Below are 12,883 nucleotides of genomic sequence, written 5' to 3' on the forward strand. Positions count from 1 at the left end.
GCTTGGAGCTCCACCTTAAGAATGATCCGGAACGCTGGGGGCGGGGCTCCTTCCTGGGGGCGGGGCTACCTCCTCGTGGGGGCGGGGCCGCTGTGCAGGCTACGCGTTGCGGGTCCTCTGCCCAGGGGCCGGGCCTCCAGTACTGACCTATCCAGAGACCCGGAGTCTGGGGCGGGTCCGCTACCCAGCGGGGAGCCTGCACACGCAAGTTTGGTCGGGAGGTGGGGCCGGGTCGGTTCGTAGTGTGCACAGCGGGATAGACCTGAAGAGCAAGGTTTCATGCGGGGACTTGCCCCACCGGATGCTCCGAAAAGCCTTGCCGCATGCCTGCCGTCTAGCTATTCAGCCGACGCAGACTGGTCTCGAGTCACGTACTGGAATTCCAAGGCTAAATGCATTAGGGCGCAGAAGCTGAGGACAGACAGGCGAGCTGAACAGGACTGACTCCTAGACTACAAATTGTATTCCTAGTACCCAGGGTGTGGCTCGTGTGTTGAGCCCCTGTGTACCAAGTGTAAAGTCCTGGATACTAACCGCAACGCAAGCAAACAAAAACAAAAAAACCAACTTAAAAAGCCCTAGGACTTACAGTGATGGAGGAAGAATCCCACTGAGAAATTTATTCCTTGCTTGCTGTCTTTTTTTTTTTTTTTTAAGTTGGTGATGAGGATCAAACCTAGGGCCACCTTGGACCTGAGGACCTGAGATCGATCCTTAGGACCTACAAAATGCTGAGTGTGGTAAACATTTGTAACCCCAGTACTGGGGGAGAGCAGGAAGAGGAGGAATCCCGGGGTGGCCAGCCATCCTCGCCCACTTGTTGAGTTCCAGGCCAGTGAGAATTGTAAACATGCCCCAGACTCTTGTGATTTTTTTATTCCTCTGAGGCTGGGCTCTCCTGGAGGCACAGTGAGAACCTGAAACTGTAGCTCAGGTCCCAGCTTCTTGGTTTACTCAGGCATTGAGATCGGGAGCGCTGCAGGCATGGCTTGGGTAGGATCCGTTTCAAATTAATTTTTGAGACTTTTTTTCCCCTTAAATTTGTATTACATTTAGTGTGTGTGTGTGTGTGTGTGTGTGTGTGTGTGTGTGTGTGTGTGTTTTCATATGTGTATGCCCATGTGTGCAATTGCACATCAAAGCCAGTGAAAAAAAGGACCCAGAAGCGACACGCTGGGCCAGGTTTCAGTCAAGTGTCTTAGGCCTAGATACCCAGACTAACCAATAAGCCAGCCTTTGTTTTCTGTTTGTTAGAAACTATTAGACCATTGCCTAAAGCACTTTAGAGAATCAAAACTTTGGGAATCTGTTGTCTTAGAGATACTATAAATTGAAATGATGTGTTATCATATAGACTAAAGCACATTGCTGGCCCTGCCAGGACATTCCTTATTCCTTTCAGAGTTGCAGATGGTTCTGTTAGTCACAAAGTTACATGGTTTTTTTTTTTTCTTTTCTCTACTTTAACCTTTGTTGCTTGAACCCGTGTTGTATACATGCACATGTGTATGCATTTGCCTGTGTCTAGGAATGTGTGTGTGTATGTGTATGTATATGTGTGTGTGTGTGTGTGTGTGTGTGTGTGTGTGTGTGTGTGTGTGTGTGTGTGTGTATAGTCCAGAAGTTGATGTCAGGAGTCTTTCTTGGTGATGCTCCACTTTATGCATTGAGCTAGAGTCTCTCACTGAACCCATATCTGAAGATTCTAGCTAGTCTAACTAGCCTATTGCCCAAAGGATCCTGTCTCTACCTCCAGCGCAGGAATTACAGGTTTCTATCATGTCTGCCCATGGCTTTCATGTGGATTCCCAGGGTGCAAACTCCAGTCTCCACACTTTCTTGGCATGTTTTTTAATCCATTGAATCAACTCCCCAGTCCCTTTATCTTTTGGGTGTCTGTGTGTGTGTGTGTGTGTGTGTGTGTGTGTGTAATATATGTTATAGTAGTGAGTTGTCACACAGTTTGAGATCACTGAGAACCTGGCTCTTAGGGTAGGGCTGCCCCCTCCCCACTTTAGACCCAAGCATGCTAACAAGACCTCTTGCCTGGGAATGGACTAGCTTCCTCTGGTCCTGTGAGGAGAAGAAAGAACAGCAAAACAGCCCAATGAGACTGTGAGAAGGAGTAAAAGTACTGTGTCCTTGAACACACTGGGAGGTAAGCATTCCTAGGCAGCTTTCCAAAGCTAATGACTCTGCTACTGTTTAATCCATGATATAAAGGTGCTTGTGGTGTGAACTGCCAATGGGAAGTCTCACCCAGGGGAACACGTTCTGCCTGGAATCTTCTGGTGGTCAGAGTGCCAGCTGACTGTCTTGGTGGTGACTGTCCTCAGACAGTTTCTGCTGGGTGGTGTAAGTGCCTGGCCTCATACTCTGCTTGTTTTCTTTCCAAACCATAAGCGTGGCTAGCATGGATCCCTCCACAAGATACAGCTCTGTTCTGAAGGAGAAAGCATTCTAAGGCTGCTGAGCAAATCCCTGGCTCTGAGGAACTTCTCTTTTGTGTATTGGCTTGGTAGTGAATAAATCAGGCTGGTCTTTGTGAAGAGTGGGCCAGCAAGTTGGAAGCTTTGAAGCTACACCATGTAGCTTAGGCTTCAAAAATGGTTACTGGGAAAAATATGACCCTTTTGGCCAGGTGAGGCTGGTGTTTGCTAATGATCTACTTGAATGCTATTGAGGATGTAGATGGGGAAGACAGAAAAATGTTCAATGGGAAAAGGAGGTGGCAGATTTGCAGAGCTGTTGATGATGTTGCAATGGCAGACACATATCCTTAGTGAACAAATGCAGGAGGGGAAGTGGAGGGCCAGTGCCTGGAAATGCCACCTGGCAAATGCTGTGGCCAAATTGAGATCCTGACACCTATACTGGGATAGTGATGTACGGGATAAGGATTAGAGTGATGAGGGATGTAATGAGGAGGAGAGAGAATTCCACCTTACTGAAAGCTGGGCTCTCATGCACAGATGCTTAGAACAACAGGAGGATTTGGGGATCTGAAGGGATGTAATAGAATACTTTACATGGCATGAAATAAATGACATTATCAAGGGCTACCTAGAGGCTTGGGGGACCCCTGATTACCTAGCTGGTGCAATTGTATGACCTAGGTGTCACTGGTATGAAACTGGATTCAAGAGACTTCATGTTGTTATTGCCACCACAGAATCTGCAGTGTGCAATGTGTTCTGAGTGTGGAGCATACGGGCTTATCCACAGATGCACAGGGCAGGCCAATTGACAGCACCAACATGTCCGAACTGCCTATGAGGGGTGCTCAGGGACAAAGCGATGACTCTTGATTGGTGACCCACAGCTAATCACCCATGATACTCCTTAAAGGATTGTGTACAAACCGTGGGAGAATCCTGGAGCCATCCAGTGTTACAGCGGCTCATGATCTAACAACCCTGCTTTAGGAACATAAATCAGGAATAGGACAATTTAAAAATATTTATTCTTTATTCTTTATTTATTATGGTGGTTGCACTCATGACACAAAGTATGTGTGGAAGTGAGAGAGCAGCTCTTGGGAGTTCGTTCTCTCCTTCTCCTCCTTCCTTCTTCCTCTTCTCTTCTCCTCCTTCTTCTTCTTCTTCTTCTTCTTCTTCTTCTTCTTCTTCTTCCATGTGGATCTTGGGGATCAAACTTGGATCGTCCAGTTTGACAGCAAGTGCCTTTGCCTCCTGACCTGTCTCACTGACCCTGATAAGACAATTAAAACCGCATCTCCTGCTTATAAGCAAATTATCAGGGCTCTGCTAATAAATGATAGATAACTTATTGACTTGAGTGATTTAAAAGGTAATGCAAAGAAGGAAGTTGGGACTGGACTGTAGGAAGGTGACCTCCCCATGTGCACCATGGGAGGAAAGCTTCCAATTCCCAGAGACAAACATTCACTGCCCTTCTTAAGTCAGAAGTGCCACGTGATAAAATAGATGGAGTGACTAGCCAAGAACTGTGACAGATGTTTAAAGATAAAAGACAGAAGCATCCTTATCCTCCGGAAAGCCCCTGGCTGATGCTTCCCTGGTGGTCCCCATTGCTACAGTGGCTCCTTTTGCTTTGTCTGCTGTTTTACTCTCAAAACTGGAAAGTCCAGCTCCAGAAGTGAGGGTGACCTGTAAAGACTTTAGGCCCCACATTAAAGTCATAATCTATTGGAAAAATGGGTCAACTACCATACTAGTACTTTGGTGAGTACTAGAGATGAGACCAATTTAATTTATGGTAATCCAATATTGTTCAAAGGGAAATCAGTTACAGTTACTAGATTAGGGGAGGGAATTTTTGCCAAACAAGCTACAGTTCCATTTAAAAGTGGCCAGCTTCCTAGACAGGGGCATGAGGTAATGATAGTTCCCATTCCAGAGTAGATTGTGAGCATTGATATGTTAAGAGGATTAAAACTAAATTTAAATGATGGAACTTATCAATTTGAAATCAGAACTGTTTCTTGTAAAGCCTCAACAGGTGCCTGTGTTGGTGAGCTACTAAGGTGATGCAAATGAGGCAATATCATCAAGGGACCACGGAGAAATAGCCCAGACTATGGAGGATTTGGAAGTATAAGTTTTGGTGCCTACTACTGCTTAGTGGAGCAAATCCATACGGTCTGTTAGAACAATGATCATGGAAGAAGATCAAAGACTGTTGGAAGTTAAATAAGTAGCTCTGCCTCTCACTGCTGCTGTCCCAGATGCTGTCACCTTTTTAGAAAAGTACAGTGCCATTCAGGCGCCTGGCTCTGTTATAGATCTGGCTAATGCTTGACTCAGTACATACCCATCCTGATCAATGCAAGCAAGGGCAAAGAATGCACATTTGTGTGCCTACCCCAAGGGTATATTCATAGTCCTACTGTATGCCACCACCTCATAACAGAGCATTTGCAGAGTGTAAAGGTGTCTGTCTCCATTCAGATAATGAGTTACATTGATAACATCATGCTTCAGAGGATGGAGGAAGAAGCCATCCCAGAAGCTGTAGTGTTAGTGACTGCTGGGTTGAAGTAATTTGAATGGGAAATCAACCCTGTGAAAACTCAAGGACTGGAAACTACTGTCTAATTTGGAGAAAGTATTTTGGAATCAAGGCAGATAGTAAATATTATTTATATCCAGACTGAAGAAATTGTAATTTCCCATTGTATAGGATAAAAAGCAAGCCCAAAGTCGATTGGTCTGATTGGTTTCCAGCACCACCATCCTTCATCTAGAACAGTTTGAACCTTCTATATAAAATAACTAGAAAGAAATTTCAGTTTGCAGGAGCAAACATTTGAACACGCAAAACAGATAATACGTGGCACTAGAGGTCTGGCTGGTCAGAACAGACTACATTGAATTATAAGGAAGAGCTGATGGGATGTATGCCAACTGGAGTTTGTGGCAGAAATGAGAAAAACAGAGGGTGCCTTCATGCTTTTGGAATAGAAATCTGTCCTCTGCCAGTGAAGCGTATACCCCTTTAGAGAAACAGTTACTGGATTCTTCTGGGCTTGATTGAAACTGAACCAATCACTGCCTATCATGAAGTACTGATGAGACTCCACACTCCATTACAACATGGGCACACATCAAACCCGCCACTCATGAAACAGGGCAGGCATGGGAGCCTAGTGTCATCAAGTGGAAGGGCAAGCAGGACAGAGCAAACGCAGGGCCACTGTCCCAGCAGAATTGGACTGCTCTCTCACTTTGGATGTTACAACAGAGTCTCCAGTTAGGTTGGAGAAAGTCTTTTGATCAATGGTCTCCTCAGCCTCTGGTGTGAGCAGTCAATATGTAGAGATATATGCTATTTATAAAGCTATTCAAACTGACTCAGGACAATGCCATGTGTACATTAACTGGTCTGTGACAAATGAAATGGCCATTTGGATGGCCTGATAGCAAAAACATGAATGGACCACAAGTGGCAAAGAAATATGGAAAAACCTGCGTGGGAGGATATTTGGCAGTGGTCAGTCAGTGGCACTGTACTCCATGGTGGTACTTCAGTGTGCTTACTTACCTCCATAGAATAATCATTCAGCCCAGACTCTTCAGTCTAGACTCCAGTGAGTGTGTAAGCTCCCTCTGATAAGCACAAATGGGTTTATCACAAATCTAGACATCTTGGAGAGTATGCTGCTCACAGGTGGGCACAGGACTATGGAATGCCTAGTACTCAGGACATCATAAAGAAGAGTATCCTCAAAGAGCCCCTCTGCCAGCAGATGCAGAAGTGGGATATCCTGCATCATTGGATAGATCATATTCATCAGGCAAAATCACCAGGACAATCTGGCAGATCAATAATGCGGGAGCTTTGACTTGATGTCAAAATTGTCAGTCCATTTCTGTGGCAGTAAATACCTACATCTGGATGTTTGGTTGTATGTCCATATGCCCATGCTACCCAAATGAATACTATATGGACTCTATAATGCTAAGCTTGATATGCTCATACAAAAACAGAGTGATATGGGAGCTACTTCAAGTGTAAGTTAATATAGGAATGTAATAAGATACATGGTATAAAATGGATTTATCACATTATCCTCTGAAAGCTGAGGGTTTGGTAGAAAACATAAATGGGATGCTGTATTAGTAAGGGTTCTTTAGAGTAACAGAGCTTATAGAATTAATCTATCTATCTAACATATGAATAGATACATGTTTATATAAAATATATAGATTCTTGGGGGCTGGAGAGATGGCTCAGTGGTTAAGAGCACTGCCTGCTCTTCCAGAGGTCCTGAGTTCAAATCTCAGCAACCACATGGTGGCTCACAACCATCTCTAGTGGGATCTGATGTCCTCTTTGGCATAAAGTTGTACATGCAGATAAAGCACTCATATACATAAATGAATAATAAAGATCTTAAAAATATATATTAATGCACTGTGTAATTATTGTTTTAAAAAATATATAGATTCTTTATTAAAAATGGGGGGATTTATTAGAATGGCTTATAGGCTGTGGTCCAGCTAGTCCAACAATGGCTGTCTACCAATGGAAAGTTCAGGAATCCAGTAGCTGTTCAGTCCATGAGGCTGGATACCTCAGAGATCTGCTTACCTCTGCCTCCTGAGTGCTGGGATTAAAGGTGTGCTCCATCATGCCCAGCTGAATCTTGAATTTTATATCCATTATACTTAATATCTCAGCATGTTGCTGAAGGCTGCTTGATCTCTATGAGACCAGTTCAACATTCTTCTTCTTCTGGGAGCTGTGCAAATCCTTAGCTCCTGGACTAACTGTACCACTCCTGTCCGACCAGTAGTTTACGAGAGGGAGACGACGGAGGTATTTTTCCAGGCCAACAGAGACATCTCTTAATTCAAAAATGTTATTGATCTGCCCCCCAGAAAAACAACTGTGATTTCACCATGTGACTCCCTAGAGCAACTCAATGGATGATAAGGACTTTATCTACATCAAACATAAAAAGCAGCCTTTGAGATATCTCAGTGGGTAAAGGCACTTGCCACCAAGCATGAGGGCTGAGTTTGAACCCAGGAACTTATGTAGTAGGAGAGAATACACTCTGATGAGTTGTCCCAACCTCCACAAGGATGCCATGTCATGTGCACACCCACTTTCTCCCTCATGGAAATAAATGAATGTAATTTTTAAAATAACTGTAGGGAGGGACTAGAGAGATGGTTCAGCAATTAAGGGCACTTGCTACACTTGCAAAGGACCTGGGTTTGGCTCCTAGCACCCACAAAGTGGCTTATGACCATCTGCAGTGTCAGGGGATCTGACCTCTCTGGATTCCTGCATGTATATGGTGCTCTTATGAAAACTCAGGCACACATATATACACAGGAAATAAAAACAAATATAAGCTTGGCATAGTGACACACCCCTTTAGTCCCGGCACTCAGGAGGTAGAGGCAGGAGGATCTTTATGAGTTCAAGGCCAGCCTGGTCTAGAGAGTGAGTTCCAAGATAGCCAGGGCTACACAGAGATTCCTTGTCTTGAAAAACAAAACAACAACAAGAAAACCAAATTTCAGGTTAAATTTAGCTCTAAATCTAATCAGTTTACTTTGGTGTTCATAATAGATATAGTCCTAGAAAACTGCTACAAGGGCCAGTGGGACGGCCCAGCTGGTAAGGGCATTCGCCACCACACCTCGCAGTGAGTTCAGTCCTGGGGCCTACATGAAAGGAGGAGAGAACTGACTCCTGCAAGTTCTCCTCCGACCTCCACACTCCGGCCCCAACAGACTCACCCACTTCTTCCCTCCACCCACAACAATAAATGAATAAATGTCATTTATAAATTAAAAAATTGGGGCTAGAGAGATGGTTCAACAGTTAAAAGTTAAGAGTGCCTAGTGCTCCAGCAGAAGACCCGAGTTCAGTTCCAGCACCCACGCGAGGAAGCTCACAACCACCTCCAGCTCCAAGGGGAATCAGATGCTCTCTTCTGCCCCCTGTGAGCACCTCTACTCATACACACACACAAAATTAAAAATAAAGTCTTCAAAAATGTTCTTAAAAGTTGCTACAAAATAACCTGATAGAGAGAGGCATTACCTGTGGAGACACTGGTAAATGCTACAGGGATGCCCTTCATGCTAACCCACTAGACACCTACCCACGTGGCCAGCACGGATACTGTTAATCAGTGCTGTCTTTGTACTGACTGTCTCGCTCTAAGAATGTAATGTAACTCTACTGGCAGTACGTTCCTGCAGAAGCTTGTGAATAGTGTCCGCTTTGTTTTAACGTATCTTCTGATCACACACTAGTGAGATGTATGGGCTGTGTGATCGGTGACGTAGTGTAGAGACGTCTTTATACTAAGGGCTCTTATCATAAAGAACTCCACGTTTTGGGTCAGGCGCACTCTTTCTGCGTCTTGTGATGATAACCTCATCCTGTACCTGCTTTAACTACTATTGCAGTAGCTACATCTTTGAGAGCCGTTCCAGGGCTTACGGCTGGGTTGCAAAGTGAACTTTCAGTTAGAAGCTTCATCACTAAAGTAGTGAACAGCACTGCCTTAGCCTTGACTGCTGTTAAGAATTAATCAAACTTTCTCTTCTTCGGGAAAACACCAAATGGCGGAGGAAGCCAGTGCCGCGGGAGGACCAGGCTTGGCTTCTGAGGAGGAGTTGGCAGCAGCAGCTGTAGGCGTGGCCCAAGGCCTCAGGACTCTTGGAAGTAAAGCGGAAGACAAGGACTGGATCCCCGTCACTGAACTGGGCCGCCTGGTCAAGGTCATGAAGATCAAATCCCTGCCCACTAAGGAATTTATGATTATGGACTTTTTCCTTGGTGCATCACTAACGAATGAGGTTCTGAAGATCATGCCAGTGCAGAAGCAGACTCAGGCTGGCCAGAGGACCAGGTTCAAGACTTTTGTCCCTATTGGGAATTACAATGGTCATGTTGGTTTTGGTGTTAAGTGCTCTAAGGAAGTAGCCACTGCCATCCGAGTGGCCATCATCTTGGCCAAGTTGTTCATTGTCCCTGTGTGGAGAGGCTACTGGGGGAGCAAGATTGGCAAGCCCCACACTGTCCCATGCAAAGTGACAGGCCGCTGTGGCTCTGTGTTGGTGCGTCTCATCCCTGCCCCCAGAGGCACTGGCATCGTCTCTGCTCCTGTGCCCAAGAAGCTACTGATGATGGCCGGTACTGATGACTGCTACACATCAGCCAGGGCTGCACTGCCACCCCGGGCAACTTTGCCAAGACCACCTTTGATGCCATCTCCAAGACCTACAGCTACCTGACCCTGACCTCTGGAAAAAGACTGTGTTCACCAAATCTCCTTATCAGGAATTCACTGACCATCTTGTAAAAACCCACACCAGAGTCTCTGTTCAGAGGACCCAGGCTCCAGCTGTGGCCACCACGTAAGGGTTTTTATACAAGAAAAACAAAGTGAATTGAATTAATCAATATGTGCCAAGGTATATTCGAGCTGCTGTTGCTTATTATTACACCACCTGAGTGCAGAGAATTTCCAGCCATGTGTTGTTTTGACCTGAATGATGATTCTCAGAATATTTCTGCATTGATCTCAGATTTACAAACAACATTAGTAAAATACTCATTCCATAGGACTCTTGGGATGGGCTGTAGGCTGAGAAACATATAAATGTGATGTAGTGATAATATCACTAATGACTGCACTTGTATTGATGACTATGTTTCTGCTTTTACCCATTGTACTCACTACTCATTGTAGTCCCTTCCTATCCTGTAACTACTCAGGAATAGTTTACAAATAAGATGTAATACACATTGTGTTAGTATACTGCCACGCACTGTTTAAGATTATTGAGATGCTGGTTCTAGAAGTGCAGTTAGTCCTCCACTTCAGACCCAAGTATGTTTGTCTTGAGTGTCCTCCATGACCTCCTGTCCAGGGATGGACTGCCCTGCCCCAGGCCCTGTGAGAAAATGGAGACAAGGCCAAGAATGAAAATATCATGCTGAAAAAGTAGAGAAAATTGGCAGAATAAAAACATTATGTCCTTGAACACAGTCGGGAGGTAAACTATTTCCAAGTATCTTCCCAAAGCAAAAGACTAATTTACCTTATGATATAAAATGCTGTGATGGGAATGGCTAACTGGAAGTGTTATCTAGGATATGCTCTGAGACCCTCTTTATCCACCAGGGGCCGGGCTGAATGCCTGCACCCTATCTTGGACTTTCTGCTGGTGGCAGTGTCTGATATGATGCTCTACTATCTTTCTGCTGCTGGCTTATTCTTGTTTTCCTGCTTGCTGTATAGTCAATAAACTCACTCACTCAGAACAGAAAGTGCCACTACTGAGGATCATCCACCATACAAAACAGTGTTCATGTGTGTGAGTGTGGTGGGCCCACACCTGTCAGGACAACCACGTGGAGGTCAGTAGATACCTCAAGTATCTTGCTTTTAACTTATTTTAGACAAGGTATCTTGTTCACTGCTGCTTATACCAGGATAACTGGCCTGTGACTTCCCTAGAAATTTCCTGTCTCCACATTATATTTTGCTGTAGGAGTGCTGGGAATATAGATGCTATATCATGCTCCTGAGTTTGGCTTCTAAAGATACAAATTCAAGTCTTTATGCTTGTGTGGCAAATATTTACAGTAGAGTCATTTCCCTAGCAGCCCATGATGGCTAATCTTGTCAACTTGATCACATCTGCAATCAACTAACATTTAAACTGCTGGACACTCCAGCGAGGATTTTCTCGACCAGATTATTTGAAGCAGGAAGACTCACCCTAAATCTGGGCAGCATCTTCTGTGGCACCCAGATAAAAGGACATGGAAGAAGGAAACCGCTTTTTGCCTGCTTTGCTCACTGTTGCCAGTGAGTCCATCTATTCTGTTGCTGAGGCATTTCTTCATCAGTACTAGAACCAATTTCTTTGGGATTCCAACACAGATCGAAGATTAGCAGCTCTCCAGGCATCTTTCAGGACTCCAGTGCCAAACTGGGACTGACGAGATATCCAAGCCTTGTGGACAGATTAACCATTGGATTCTTGTCCTTTCCAACACAGTTGTTGGACTACCCAAACTGCAGCCTGTAGGCCAACATAAGAATCTCCTTTTCATATGTTGTAGGGATTTGAATGAGAATGTCACTTACGGACTTCCCTATTTGAATACTTGGTCCCTGTTGGTGGTGCTGTTTGGGGAGGTTTAGTGTAGCTGGAAGGTTTCTCCAGTCTCGCCCAGGCCCAAGGTCCCACAGCCACTTATAAAATAATCATTCAGAGGCTTAATATTAATCATCAATTGCCTGGCCTATGGCAGACTTCTTGCTAGCTGGCTCTTATAACTTGACCCATTTCTATTAATCTATAAGTTGCCACGTGGCTGTGGCTTATGGGTACTTTCACATCTTGCTTCTTCTGGCGGTGGCTGGCGTCTGTTCCCTCTGCCTTTCTTCTTCCTGTCTCTCTCATCAATTTCCCGCCTAGCTATAACCTGACTTGCCATAGGCCAGACAGCTTTATTTATCAACCAGTTAGAGCAACACATATTCACAGTGTACAGAAAGACATCCCACAGCAGTTTAGGAGGTATGGCCTTGTTGGAGGAAGTATGTCATTGGAGGTAGGACTGAAAAGCTTAAAGAATTGGTCATTTTTGGTTAGTTTTGTGCTTGTGGTTCCACATGTGAGTTCTCAACTTTCTGTTCCTGCCGCCACGCCTGCCCCCTGCTGCAACGCTGTCCCTGCCATTAATGACTCGAACCCTCTGTAACCGTAAGCCCAAATCTATTCTTTCTTATCTCGATCATGGTGGTTTATTATAGCAACAGTAAATATCTATCTATCTATCTATCTATCTATCTATCTATCTATCTATCTATCTATCTATCATCTATATTTGCTTCATAAGTTCTGTTCCTTTAGGGAAAACCCTAATTCACCTTACTTCCTTTTTTGGTACAGGAACAGAGGAACAAATCCAGACACTTCTGCATGTTAGATAAGTAAGTGCTCCACATCTTCAGCTCTTCACTTAAAAGATTTATTTTTTGTGTATATGGTGGGTATATGCACAAGAGTGCAGGTGACCATGAGGCCTGGAAGAGAGTGTATGACTCACTGGAGCTGGAGTTACAGCTGGTTGTCGTGTGGTTTGAAAGAAAATGGCCCCCAAAGGAAGTGGCATTATTGGGAGCTGTGGCCTTGTTGGAGGAAGTGTGTCACTGTGGGGGCGGCTTTGAGGTCTCTCTTTTCTCAAGCTTCAGTGTGACAGTCAGTTGACTTCCTGTTGCCTCTGAGTCAAGATGTAGGACTCTCAGCTCCAGAACCACATCTGTCTGTGTGCTGCCATGTTATCCATCCTGATGATAATGGACTGAACCTCTGAAACTGTAAGTGAGCCACCTCAATTAAATGTTTTCCTT

The 12,883-nt window shown here is 44.6% G+C and overlaps 1 pseudogene; it reads left to right on the top strand.

The window, feature by feature from the left end:
- The first annotated feature begins 8,055 nt into the window (after nt 1-8,055).
- Nucleotides 8,056-9,997, top strand: LOC114695298 (annotated as a pseudogene).
- Nucleotides 9,998-12,883: the final 2,886 nt, after the last annotated feature.

Source organism: Peromyscus leucopus, chromosome 7 (genome assembly GCF_004664715.2).
Source record: "Peromyscus leucopus breed LL Stock chromosome 7, UCI_PerLeu_2.1, whole genome shotgun sequence".
Lineage (NCBI taxonomy): Eukaryota > Metazoa > Chordata > Mammalia > Rodentia > Cricetidae > Peromyscus > Peromyscus leucopus.